We start from the raw sequence: 13,264 nt of genomic DNA on the forward strand, positions 1-13,264 counted from the left end.
AAAATAACTATGGGAGCTTATAAAGAAAAAAATAATTTTATTATGGCTCCTTTATAGTCTTCCGATATCATATTAGGTATACCTTTTCACCATCAATATAATCTAGACATTGACTACAACATTCATTTAATAACCTTTAAATTTTAGGGAGAATTCATCACTTTACATGGCATTATTAATTTAAAGTTATTTTCCTTGATTATACCTAGGCCAAACGTACTCTTACGAAACAAAGAAAAGCATGCATGATCCCAGGCCAAACATACTCTTAGGAAACAAAGAAAAGCATGCATGATTTATGTCATTGAGGTTGAGGATCTTGAGATTGTACTTCTTACATCATCACACAAAAGCAGTCTCTGGTTACGTACAAGGACTATTTTGCCTAACTATCCACCTTGGTTGCCACTCTCTCAAGGAGAGTTAGGTTAGAAGATAGAATAATTTCGTGGAGTTTCTCCTCCACATAAGGCATCTTATAGGCACAACCCACTTTACCAAAAGGAAATTCAATGGCAAGTTACCAAACTTTTAAAGAAAGGCCTCATTAATCCTGGCTCATCAACCTTTGGATCACCTGTATTTCTTGTTTTAAAAAAAGTAAACCATATCACATGTGCATCGACTATAGGGCACTTAAGAAAGTCACTGTAATAAATCAATCTCCTATACCCCATGTTGATGATCTATATATAAATTAAAGGGAGCTTCAATTTTTAGTAAAATTAATTTAAAGTTTGGATATTGTTGAATTAGAATGGACAATATTGACATTGTTAAAACTACTTTTTGCACACAAATTAGACACTATGAATTTGTTGTTATACCTTTTGGTTTAATGAATACACCTACAAATTTTGCTAGGTTGATGAACATAATTTTTATTGATTATAAATATTTTGTCATTGTGTTTATTGATGACATTTTGGTTTTTAGTAAATCAGAACACAAACATAAAGAACATTTAAAGATAGTTTTTGATTTGCTAAAAGATATTGCTAATCTTGCTAAAAGCATATTCTTCCAAGATCATATTGAATATCTAGGTCATATTGTTTTAGCCTAAGGTATTAGTGTTGATCCAAAGAAAATGCATACTATAAATGAATGTCTTATCCCTAGAAATGTGCATGAGCTTCGTTCTTTTATTGGACTAGCTAGTTTTTACAAAAAGTTTGTGTGAAAGTTTTTTGATTTCTTTGTCTCTAATACTCTTTTGCTTCATAAAAATATTGTTTTTCATTGGGGGGCTAGCCAACAAAATATTTTGACTCTTTAAAATATTTCTTGACTCATGCTTATGTTTTAATAATTACTTGATTTTAATTAGCCTTTCTTTTTGGTTGTTATTGATGCTAGTGAATCAAGAATAGGTGTTATACTCATGTAGAATGACCATCCCATTGCCTACAAGAGCCACAAACTAAAAACCGGAGCATAATTATAGTACCTATGATAAATAATTAGTAGCTATTGTCTATGCTTTAGGTATTTGGAAACATTACCTTATGGGTTCACAAGTGTTAATAAAGGCCAATCGACATACCATACAACATCTTTTATCTTAGTCATTAATTTTTCATAGGCATATTAAATGGGCTTCCTCTATTCAGAATTTCCATCTTATGATTTTTGCATTTCCAATAGGAATTGTGTGTATTTGTGCCATTTAGGATCATGGCTATGAATGAAATGCATACACCACCTTGTATGGGCAATTAAGGTATTCAACCTATTTGAACTGTTTGTAAAGAAAATTTTTAGTGGACTAATTTAAAACATGACGAAGCTCAATTTGTATCTGAATGTCTTATTTGTCAAATAGTTAAACAACATGATGGAAAAACATTTGGTTTACTCATGCCTTTATATATCCCTATCAGTCCATGGAAAGAGATTTCCATGGATTTCATCATTAGTTTGTCAACTACTTCAGTCTATAATGATATGATTTGGACTATTATTGATAGATTTAGCAAATAAGCCTATTTTATTCCATACAAAAAGACTTTAACTTCTCCTCAAGCCGCCAAGCTTTTTATCAATAGTATTTTTCATACCATGGCTTTTCCAAATTCTTCTATCCAATCACGATTGTCCCTTTTGCAATCGTTTTCGGGTTGTTTTATTCAAGAATTTAGGTTCTAAAATGGACTTTACATTCACTTTCCATCTTGAAAGTGAAGGTCAAACCTTTAATAATTGGGACCAACATTTGCCTATCTTACAATTTGCTTATAATAATACACCCCACATTGCTATTGGTCAAACACGCTTTGCAACTATCTATGGTAAGAAATAGCCCATTCCCACAACCACTCTCATTTATAAAATCCATGTTGATGCTTTGGCATCTAATAAAAAGAAAAATTTAGAGGATACTACTGAATATATTAATTAATCTAAATTGTGCTACCCTGTTCAAGCTAATAAGAAACATTGAGCTATTAAATTTAAGGAAGGTACAATTGCACATGGAAAAATGTCAATCAAAATCTATTAAGAGACATTCAAAGATAAAATTGGCCCCTCACTATTATGGCTCATGTCACATTGTATACAAGATTAATGATAATTTTTTTCGATTGGGTCTACCTCCACATTAGCAAATTAATAACTCTTTTTACATTACTTTATTGAAACCCTATAGAGGTACACGACCTTCCACTCATGTATTGAGAATCCACCTTTGTTAGATAAGGACATTGAAATTTTAGTTCTTGAAAAGATTATTAACCATGACCTGCCCACTACATAGACTATAATCAGTATCATCATCGATATTTAGTCAAAAATAAAAATCATTATGCTTATCATTCAAAATCATATTAAAAGTTTGAAGATCACAGATTCACTACATCGAGGTAATGACCTATGCAAATCCATGCTTGCCTTACTTCCCTTTGGGGGCATGTACAGTTCATCACATTGAAGTAGTACAACAATATTCTTATTCTTACTATTTTACTGTAGATCCATTGCATTGAGGCAGCACTAGCATGTGATTGGCCACTCGTGTATTTATTTATGGATTATTTTATTCAATTGAGGATAGTTGCTTCTTAGCCCCTTGGTATATTATCAAAATTATAGAAAAATATGATGAGGATTTAATTTATTTTTGTGGATCTTCAATATTGTATAATTGTTACACGATCTTAGCTTGTCATGCATAGGTCTGTGTATGATGCTAGTTGCTCATACTTGGTAGTTAAATGATAGAGACTAATGCAATTTATGTTTGGTGCAATGAATTATTAAATAAAGATATTATTTTTTCAAAGAGTGCTTATGGTGCATAGTGAATATTTATTGGGTGCTTGAGTAGCACATAATTATTTGATTTTGGATGCACGTTTCTTGGTGTGATGGTTGTCTATCATGCCCTCTTCTTTGTCAACTCTATTCTTTGGCAATTAGTTGCTTATGAAATTTCTTCAATTTTTGGCAAAGCTATGGTGAATTATTGTAACAATAATAAAGGTGCTTATAAAGAAATATTGAAGTCTATGGCCAAGAGGACCAAGGAGTTGTATGTGGAATAATGATAGTAAGCTATGGTCAAGAATAGCAAGGGAAGATCAACTTTCTCTTGGTAGACCACAACGTCTTTGCACCATTGGTTGAAGATGGTGATGAATTTGTAGATCTTAACCTTGACATTATTCCAAGCACATAGAACAAAGAAGTGTGATCTCTTAAATGAGAAAATATAATCTAAATGTACTTTGTCGATTGATGATTTGGAACATGCTTGTTGCTGATGGAGGAGATAGGTTACATGCATATACAATGCTTTTGGAGGCAAGAATTAATTGGGATACTTTATATTGTAGGCATGATTTGGTGGACACCCCACATTCTACTTCATTTCTTGAGATTAAGCCCTCTACCTAGCACAGACGACATGCTACTTCATTTCTTGAGATTAATCCCTCTACCTAACACAACTGTCAATAACCAAAATGGCTCTCATCCTAAAGAACTACTAGATTGGAACATAGCTCATGTAAATCAAGGTTTAGACTCGATGGTGCATTGCCGTAACTTGATAATCATAGTTGATTTGTTGGATTTAAACAACTAACCTTTTGAAGTGGTATTTGAGATGCTTACTCTCAAACACTAGAATCATGCATCAACGCCATTTAGATCTAATATGGTCTTCTTTAAGGATGGTCGATATGTGAAGTAGTTAAAGAAATGTTAGGAGCATTAGCAATGCCTAGTAGGGTCTATGATTTTCACTAAGGATCTTACAAGAGCTTTTATCAACTATGGCCAAGCTAAAGGCTATTTCTAGGAGAAAAGTTGTTGCTAAAAGCTAATAGATGCCAAGAGCATGCTATTAATGCTATATATCTTTTTCCTAATGATGAATTCTTCAGAGGATCTTACAAGATGCTGAAGATTTACTTATAGCTCAAGAAAGGGCTAGGATTAAAAGTGCCAATATTCAACCAAAGGGAAAATGGCTCTTGTTAGGCTCAAGGAGAGCTCAATAGTGGGATATTGGACATGCACTCTTATTGATTTAAGAGCTCTACTCTCCCATGGCTCAACTACCTCTCACTTAGTTTGCTCACACTCTAGTTCTCACATTGTAGTCAAAAAGCTTGAAGGTTGTTTGATGGTCTCATGATTCTAGTAGTGTAGTCCTCAAGTTGTTGTCTCAACTCTTGCATATTTGCATCAAGTAACTCCACCACCAAGAGAAGAAGAAAGAGAACAAGAAGGAGAAGAAGAAGAAGAAGGAGAAGAATAGAGGTTGCCTACAATCCTCATATCCATTGTGAGTCTTCTAATATAATTTTGGGTGATATTAAATTTGCATGGGAATAAGCCTACTAGCTTACACTTGATTTTACAAAAAATAATTTGGCTCCCATCCCTCCACAAAAAGCAATAGATAGAATCATAATTGTAGCTCATGGTACTTGGTGTATAGAATAATAAAAGGAGCTTTTCAAAATTTATATACTTTAAATCAACATTTGATTTGCAACCTTAAGCTAATCTTTAGTAGCTTATCTCCTATTAGGGTTAACATTTACCCCCCTTTCTAGTTGAGAAAACAAGAGATTCAGAGTTGTAGTGTTGGTACCTATGTATCTTCTCACCTTGTAGTCTAAAATCTTGAAGGATTATAGATGGTCTCAAGGTTTGAGGAGTGTGCTCCTCAAGCCATCGCCTCAACTCCCACACATTTGCATTGAGTAACTCCACCACCAAGAAAATAGAGAACAAGAATGCGAAGAAGAGGAAGGAAAAGATATCATTCTCAATTGATTGCTTACTCTCTCTCACAATCCCCCCCTCACACAAAATCACATGCATGCGCGAGAAGAAGAGGAAGGAAAAGAGATCCTTCTCAATTGATCGCTCACTCTCTCTCACAATCTCCCCCTCACACAAAATCACATGCATGTGCGTGCGCACGCACGCACACACACATGCACGCATGCGCATGCGCACGCACGCACGCACGCACGCACGCGCGCGCACCCACACACACACACACACACACACACACACACACACACACACACACACACACACACACACACACACACACACACACACACACACACACACACACACACACACACACACACACACACACACACACACACACACACACACACACACACACACACACACACACACACACACACACACACACACACACACACACACACACACACACACACACACACACACACACACACACACACACACACACACACACACACACACACACAGATTCTCTCTTTCTCTCTCTCTCTCTCTCTCTATAAGGAAATGATGCACAGTAAGGTAGGTAAGAAGGTGAAAGAGTGGAAGCTCCAAATTTCATACACACAAGAATGATCTCTATCTTCCCTTTTACACATTTTGTACATTAGGGCTAGGGTTAGGGTTTCCCACTTAAGAATGGAAAGCCTACCTCTTTTACGGCTCTTGATTTGTCATTCTCTAAAATTGTGCATACAACTCTCAACCAAAATCATGATGTAGACAAGAGATAGCAAGAAAATGTTGTGCCTTCAATTGTTTTACATTGTCAATGATTGAGAGCATTGTATGTAGGTATATCTCTTGTTGAATGGAAATGACATGTTTGAAAAGTGTAGCTTTAAGCTAACTTTCTATTTTGAGTGGCTATCCTCCTGATAGATCTCTTGCCTCATGCATCTTCAATGCTTGTCCCCTTATGCTCTTAGCTACTCCTACTAAGGATTAATAGTGTTTTGCAAACCTATGAAGGCAGGCCTATTGGTTTTCTTGTAGCTCTTTGCCTAGAGTGGTGATTTTTAAATTTCTCAGCTCCATCTACATTGTGGATTTTTCTATGTAATTTTAAAAATATTCATAATCTAATTGCAAATTCTCAATTTCCTTCATCCTTGCCCTCATGGATTTTAGTTGCTTGATCCTTGCCCTACTTATGCTTCATTATCCTTATGTGGTGTTGGATGAAAGGATTCATCCTCTTGTATCTCAATCCTCAGACATTTCCATTGCTAAAGATGAAGACTTACCATTACTTCTATTGGCACATTTGTGCAAGGCCTAATATCCTTGTTGGAAATGCATGCCAAGTTGTCTTTTTACATGGCTTATATTCCATGGTTTCTCTAATCTACAATAGTTGCAATGCCACTTCTTCAATCCATCAGAGGCCTTGTATGCCTTGATTGGAGTGATGTGCCTTTGTTTGGCCATTGACTTTTTATTCTATTTGTTATTTATTTAGAGCTGATTTGGCCTTATGCTCATGACATCTTTGGTTGTTGATGGGTTTGATGCGTTTAGGGATTGATATAGTAGTTGCCTTGGCTTTAAACTTGCACTTTGAGTAAGGCCTTAGCCATCCAACTTGATGAGGCATGGACCTATATGTGATTTTGTTATATCTAGTCAGAGTTCTACACTTGTCTTTCTTAGCCTTTGGGGGTTGAGATTGATTTTGTAGTGTTATTGATTAGGGATTTGGTTGCCATTGATATGGGTAGGTCTTCTTACAATTTCTAATGGTTTTGAACTTTCTTACAAGTTTAATTATTTTATTGTAAATCAATTTTTACAACAAGGTTTTACCCCCCTTTGCTAGTTGAGACAATGGCTACTAGGATCATGATAATTTCTTTCTTTTACCCTTCAACAAGTCTCCTAAAATTGCAAGCATAGATGACTGTCACTTTTGGAAGACTCTAAGTGAATGTGTCTTTTGACATGATGTTGCATGCACTTGATATTTGACAGCTCATCCCAAGAGGATTTCCTTCTTGACATCTTCTCAGTTCAGAGAACATAGAAGATCATGGGGATGCTCTCAGTCTCCATGCTCACCACATGAGCTCACATTTGCCTATCACCATATATAAGGGGTGTCACTATAGGGATTGAGCTTTGTATCCATGACCACTAACTCTATTTGGCTAACTTGATTCCAAAAGTAGTATGATAACATATTAAAGTTGGACTCTTAATTTATAAAACTCCATAGGCATGATGGCATTAGTTCCATATGCCAATCGGAATGAAGTATAGCTTGTGGTTGTCTTGTGAGGTGTTTAATATGCCCATGATGCATCTATGAGCTTATTATCCAAAGGCATCATAGAGGTAGAGACAATCACTGTATGAATATTTATAAGTGTTTTTCTAGTTGACTCCACTTGAGGATTATATAGAGTGGATTTCCTGTGAATAACATGAAACATACAGAGAAAATGCTCAATGACTCCACTTGGCCATTAGCTTGAGGATTATATAGAGCATATTTCCTGCGAATAACAATAAATGTACATAGCAAGTGCTTAATGAAATTTGGATTGGGTAGTTGAATATTTAGACAAATTTCTCCCATAAGAACTTACCCATAGTTTGAGCATTGTTTTTAGAAGAGTGACCCAAGCCTTTGCCCATTTTGTCATGTAACCCATGGAAACAATGATGCATCATGCTTGCAAATATTAGCTAATAGGGCTAATGCATCCTATAAAATCTATTCCCCATTTTTTGAAGGGTCAACAAAAAGTTCAAATTTGTCCCTCTAGATTGGCACTTTGTGCATTTGGTGCTCATCACAATGTTTCACAAAGCATTCCTCATGAATGTAGGCTGCCATAGCTGTGATTAAAGTACATTTGAAGCCATGTAGTTGGTATCAAAGCAACCTCCTACTATTCATCTATGTGCTATTTGGAACACATACTTCATCTCATGATCACACTTGCATCTCCTTAGAGTCCATCTTGCCCTAGCCAATATAGTTATTGTGCAATCCTTTGGTAGGATCGGGTCCTAATGAGAAGGTAGGTAAGTCTTACCTTTTCTATTGGGCATTCAAGTAATCCCTTCTCCAATGCATGTTGAGAGACTCCTTTAGGGTTTTATATGCTGCTTGATCCAACCCAAATGATCAAGAGCTTGTATAGGGGTCTTGCTATAGAAGTGTAGTTCAATAAAATCATATATATCACCTGATATGGCCTAAAAAGCATTCAAGCTGTCTTGGGTTTTTTGGTGCAGTAAGTCTAGAATCACCCAAATCTTAGCTATTTTTATTGTGATACCATTTTTGGATATACCACATGTCCTAAGATAAGTCAACCCTTTAATATTCATCACCTGCCACTTGCTCAATCAAATGTTCAATGTAAGGCAATGGACAGTGGTCTCTCTTAGTATCAACATCTACCTTTTTGGTAATTCACACATATTCTAATATTTCCATTCTTCATGAGTCCTACAATGAAGGTGACACCCAATTCGTATGCTCTTTTTCATAAATGGATCCAATCTTTAGATATTTATCCAACTCCTATCTTACATGATGTGCATATTTAGAATTCATTGGGTAGGGTCTTTGCTTGATTGGCTTGGTGTTGAACTTCATTGAAATTATTTTTGTTAGTACATGAGGTGGAACTTCATCTAAGCTAGCCCAACTCTAAGCAAACATGTTTTAGTACATGAGGTGGAACTTCATCTAAGTTAGCCCAACTCTAAGCAAACATGTTTTGGTATTCTTTGACAAGACAATGAGCTTATTCTCATATTCTATTGTGAAATTTTCAACTATGAACATGTGTTTGGGTGTTTCTCCCTCTCTTATATAAGGTTCACCTCTTTCACTTTTGCAAGTCCTTCAATTGATGAAATTATTCTGTATTTTTTCTCCAAGAATTAGAATAACATGGTCTCCCTTTTTGAACTTTGTGAAGTACTTTAGAAGTTCCTTGGATTTCTTGTGACTTTGTGCATCAGGTTTTGTGTTCGTTCAAGCATTCTTCAACAGTTTTTGTTGCAAGTTGATAGGTAGATCATGCTTCATCCTTCTTCTATTAGTAGGTTGTGCAACCTTGGGGTCACTATTTATCTTATATTTAGACTCTAATATTTAATCCTCTAGCTTCCTTAAGGAGTTAGGGTTTGAATTTCCTCCTCTCTCAATTTAAGGACTTGATAGTTGGAACGAGCTATATGGGCTTGTACCCTATGCATTCAAGATCCAAGACCTTGAAGTGCTCCAACCATTCCATTTCTAAATTTATCCCAGCTATACCAAAATTGATTATCAATCCTTCAACCCTTGAGAGTTTAGGATCTAAATAGAATTGTTCTGTTGTCCATATCCTAGTCACTAGACTCTTGATCAAATTCTAACATTTGTTCTATTTGAGTCTTCTACTAAGCTATTGTGGTATTTGAACAAATGTTGATGCAATTCTTTCATTTCCAACTAAAGTTCTTCACTAGTTCTTCAACTAGTATAGAATCCATGTAGGATTTGTTTAAGTGATTCATAGGCCTCTAAGTACTCCCTCTTCTATGTGAATAGAAAATCTAGGGTTATGCATCCAAACTTGCTCATCCTTGGGGCAAGGAATACATTTGTTGAGTGGTTGAGGCGAGGTGAGTGCTTTATGTTCCCTTTAAAGCATGCTAGAAATAACATCTAGGTCAACTTGTCCACCAACTCTCCATTTGATTCATGTGTCCATCTTGTTGCCTACAAAGAGTAACTCATTATCCTAGTACTCAATTAAATGTATGTTCTATATCCATGGATTTCCAAGAAATAGCTTGTAGTTGACTCTCTTCATCACCAGAAAGTTAAGAATGTAACAACAATAACCTTGACATGCCAATCTTTATCACACCCAATAGGAAAATTTTTGAATCCATCCACTATCAAGGCGTATTTAGTTGAAGACCTTAATCATGGTGATTCAAAGAGACGAGATGTAGAGAGTAGGGATATGATAATTTAAAAAGAAAGAAAAAATGCTTAATTAAAGATCAAAGAATCACCACAAGAATCTATAGAGAAGTCTTAGATTGAATCATTAGCTCAAAACATAAGGAATCAATACATGCACTTGAGACCTTGAAAATGGCTTAAAAGAAACCTTGATAGTGACAAAATCTCTACTATAAATAAGCTTCAATCCAATGAATAAACTTTATATGCCATGAAAAAAACCCAAGTTACATGTAGCAACTATCAAATACCATCAACAAGAAGGCTCCCCACTAATATGCATACAAATAAAGGAAAAACCTATGATATCTTCAATACCTAATTTCCCAGAGTCTGCTTCTTCTCTTGATGTTTTGTAGTTGACTGATACCTCATCTACCTATTCTTAGTGTTGGTTTCTTGATTCATTACACTGATTTGATACTTCTAAGTGGTTCAATATCTTGTAGAGATTGAGGAAAATGATTACAATAGTAATACACTATTTATAATAACTTAAAAATCTATTCAAGATCAATCCAAATCAGTCCCAAATTCACTCTTTAAGTCCTCTTAATAAGCTCCCAAGTTTCTACAAAGCATTCTTGAGAAGAGGCTTCGTGCACATGACCCAAAAGCACTTAGAAGTAGGTTGAATTTCATTATAATAGTTGCTCACTACTATGGATAGCATACATGGTGTGTTCTTGTGTGTGAGATCAGGCCCTAAACTCTCCTCCAAAAGCTTCTCTATGTCTTTTTTGAGTATAGCTCTTCCCTTTCCTTCTTGAAGCCTTGCGTGTTCATGCATAAGCTTCTCCCTTCTCTTCTCTTTGTTCATGCTGCCTTGCTTCTCCCTTTCCTCACATTTTTACTCCATGCCACATCCTCTTATGTTTCTTAAAAAAATAAAATCACCCATAAGGCTTCATTAAGCCTACAACTACTTACCTCCTAAGTTTCAACTCCTAGTCATAACTAGAATTTACTTTCTCAAAGTTTTAGCATGACTTACCACATCCCTCTTCCTCAAAAGTCGTTAGTTCATACGTAGCTAAGTCACTACACTAGGTAAAGTTCTTGAAAAACCCATCACATCATGACCCATATGCATACTGCTGAAATCTTTGAGATACATATTTTCTTATGATTTTATATCATGGACATAATATCATGTGACATCCACCCCCTCTAAGCCTGCATATCCTCCGACATGTGTCACACTAGTCAATCTCAAGGTCAGGACTTTTCAATCAGTACTTTTCACTTTTCCTTATTAGTCACTACCTTCTCTCAAAAACTTGTTAATTAGGACATGCCTATATAAAGGTGCTCATAACTTTCCATAACTCGGATTGTCGAGCTTTTGAAGGAAAACTATAGCTATAGTTCCAAAGTAGAATTCCTTGAAGAGTCAAATTTTGTAAGCAGTTCTACAATTTTTTTTTTCATACCATACATATTGTCTTATTTTCTAATGGTGTAGTCTACTATATATATTGACCTTCAAAAGCATGTATCTTTCACCTATTCAATGACTTAAAACTTTGGTTGCTACATCTTCCTCAAATTCTAAATATAGAAAGAAAGTTATAGTACCTGAAAAATAGCTCCACAAGAGGATTTGAGATTAAAGTATAGTCATGATGATGACTTTGAGATTATGGAGTTTGGGAAACTCATGTAATCATTCAAATTTAATAAATTTTTGCAAGAAACTAGACATAAGAAATATGAACAAATCAACATAGCTAAGTAATGAAATTCAAGGTTTTGAAATGTGAGAAACATGATCATAACTTATGTGACTGTAGTTTTTGTTTGTAACAATATGCCTTGTAGATCTTGATTGCACTACAATACTCACCTTCATAAACAATGCCAAATTATCAAACTTTGGAGCCTAGCCAAGCTCTAATATCACTATTATGAAGTAGACCATGTGGAGAGTCTAGCATCCTAAAGACTAAATATCAACGAAGTTATGAAACATAAAAGAATTGGATAAGTTAACAAATTCAAAAAGAAAAATAGAAAACACACGATAGTGCCCATTCTCTTCCATGACAAAACCCATGGTGTTCCTTTTTGGCTTGCTTGTACCTATCGAGCCACTTCTCCATGGATGCATAGTGCAAAAAATGATTCACTTTCTCCTCCATGGCACCATCCATCCTCTTTTCTATCCCATTTTTGACCACCACAACTTCTATCATTCTATCATCGTCTTTTAATATCCATAGCACACTGTTATCTAAATCTACCTCGGTGACACCTACTCCGAAATATGCACCAGTGCATGTGACACTAGCCACCTTCAGCTATGCTGTCCTCTGGACAAAGATCGTTGTCACACAAAGCCCTTTTAAACTTTAACTTTGATGGTTTACCAACCATATTGCTTAGGAATCTCTTTGCCTTTGTCCCATTCATTGATATTTTTGGTGCTATATCATAAGTTAGGCATTTTGGTTTTTTTTAATCTTAACCTTGCCTCCATGTACATCTAATGAATTTAATAGCTCCTTGACTTTCTCAATAGCTACTTCATGTTTGGAGGGAGGCTTCATTGTGCATATATAATTGATATGCAATTTCAACTTGTCAAATATGTGCATGAGGCAATGTAAAGTGCAAGAATGGACATTCTCGATGTTAGTTGGAAATATGCAAATTCTTGTCAAGATGTGATCTATTTAGTGGCACCTTTTTGTTGCAGATCAAAGCTCCTTCCTTTCATGCAACATTATCCATAGTCTCAAAAGAATTGTTTGTTTTCATGCAAAATGGACAAGACAATCATGTTGTTGCCTTACTATCACAATTAAACATATACTTTAGAGCTTTGATATCTCTGTCCAAGTACCAACTAACATTGAGTTCATAGACTCCTTTCACATAGAGCTTCTTGCCACTTGTTTGCCCAAAAATTATATCTGATATGGAGTATGTTGAAAGATTTAAAAGAGAACATTATGGGTCTCCTTAGGCACTTCCATTTTGTCATAAGAA

Source organism: Lygodium microphyllum, chromosome 8, assembly GCF_053477565.2.
Source record: "Lygodium microphyllum isolate KBCC chromosome 8, Lygodium_microphyllum_v1.1.10, whole genome shotgun sequence".
NCBI classification, from domain to species: Eukaryota; Viridiplantae; Streptophyta; class Polypodiopsida; order Schizaeales; family Lygodiaceae; genus Lygodium; species Lygodium microphyllum.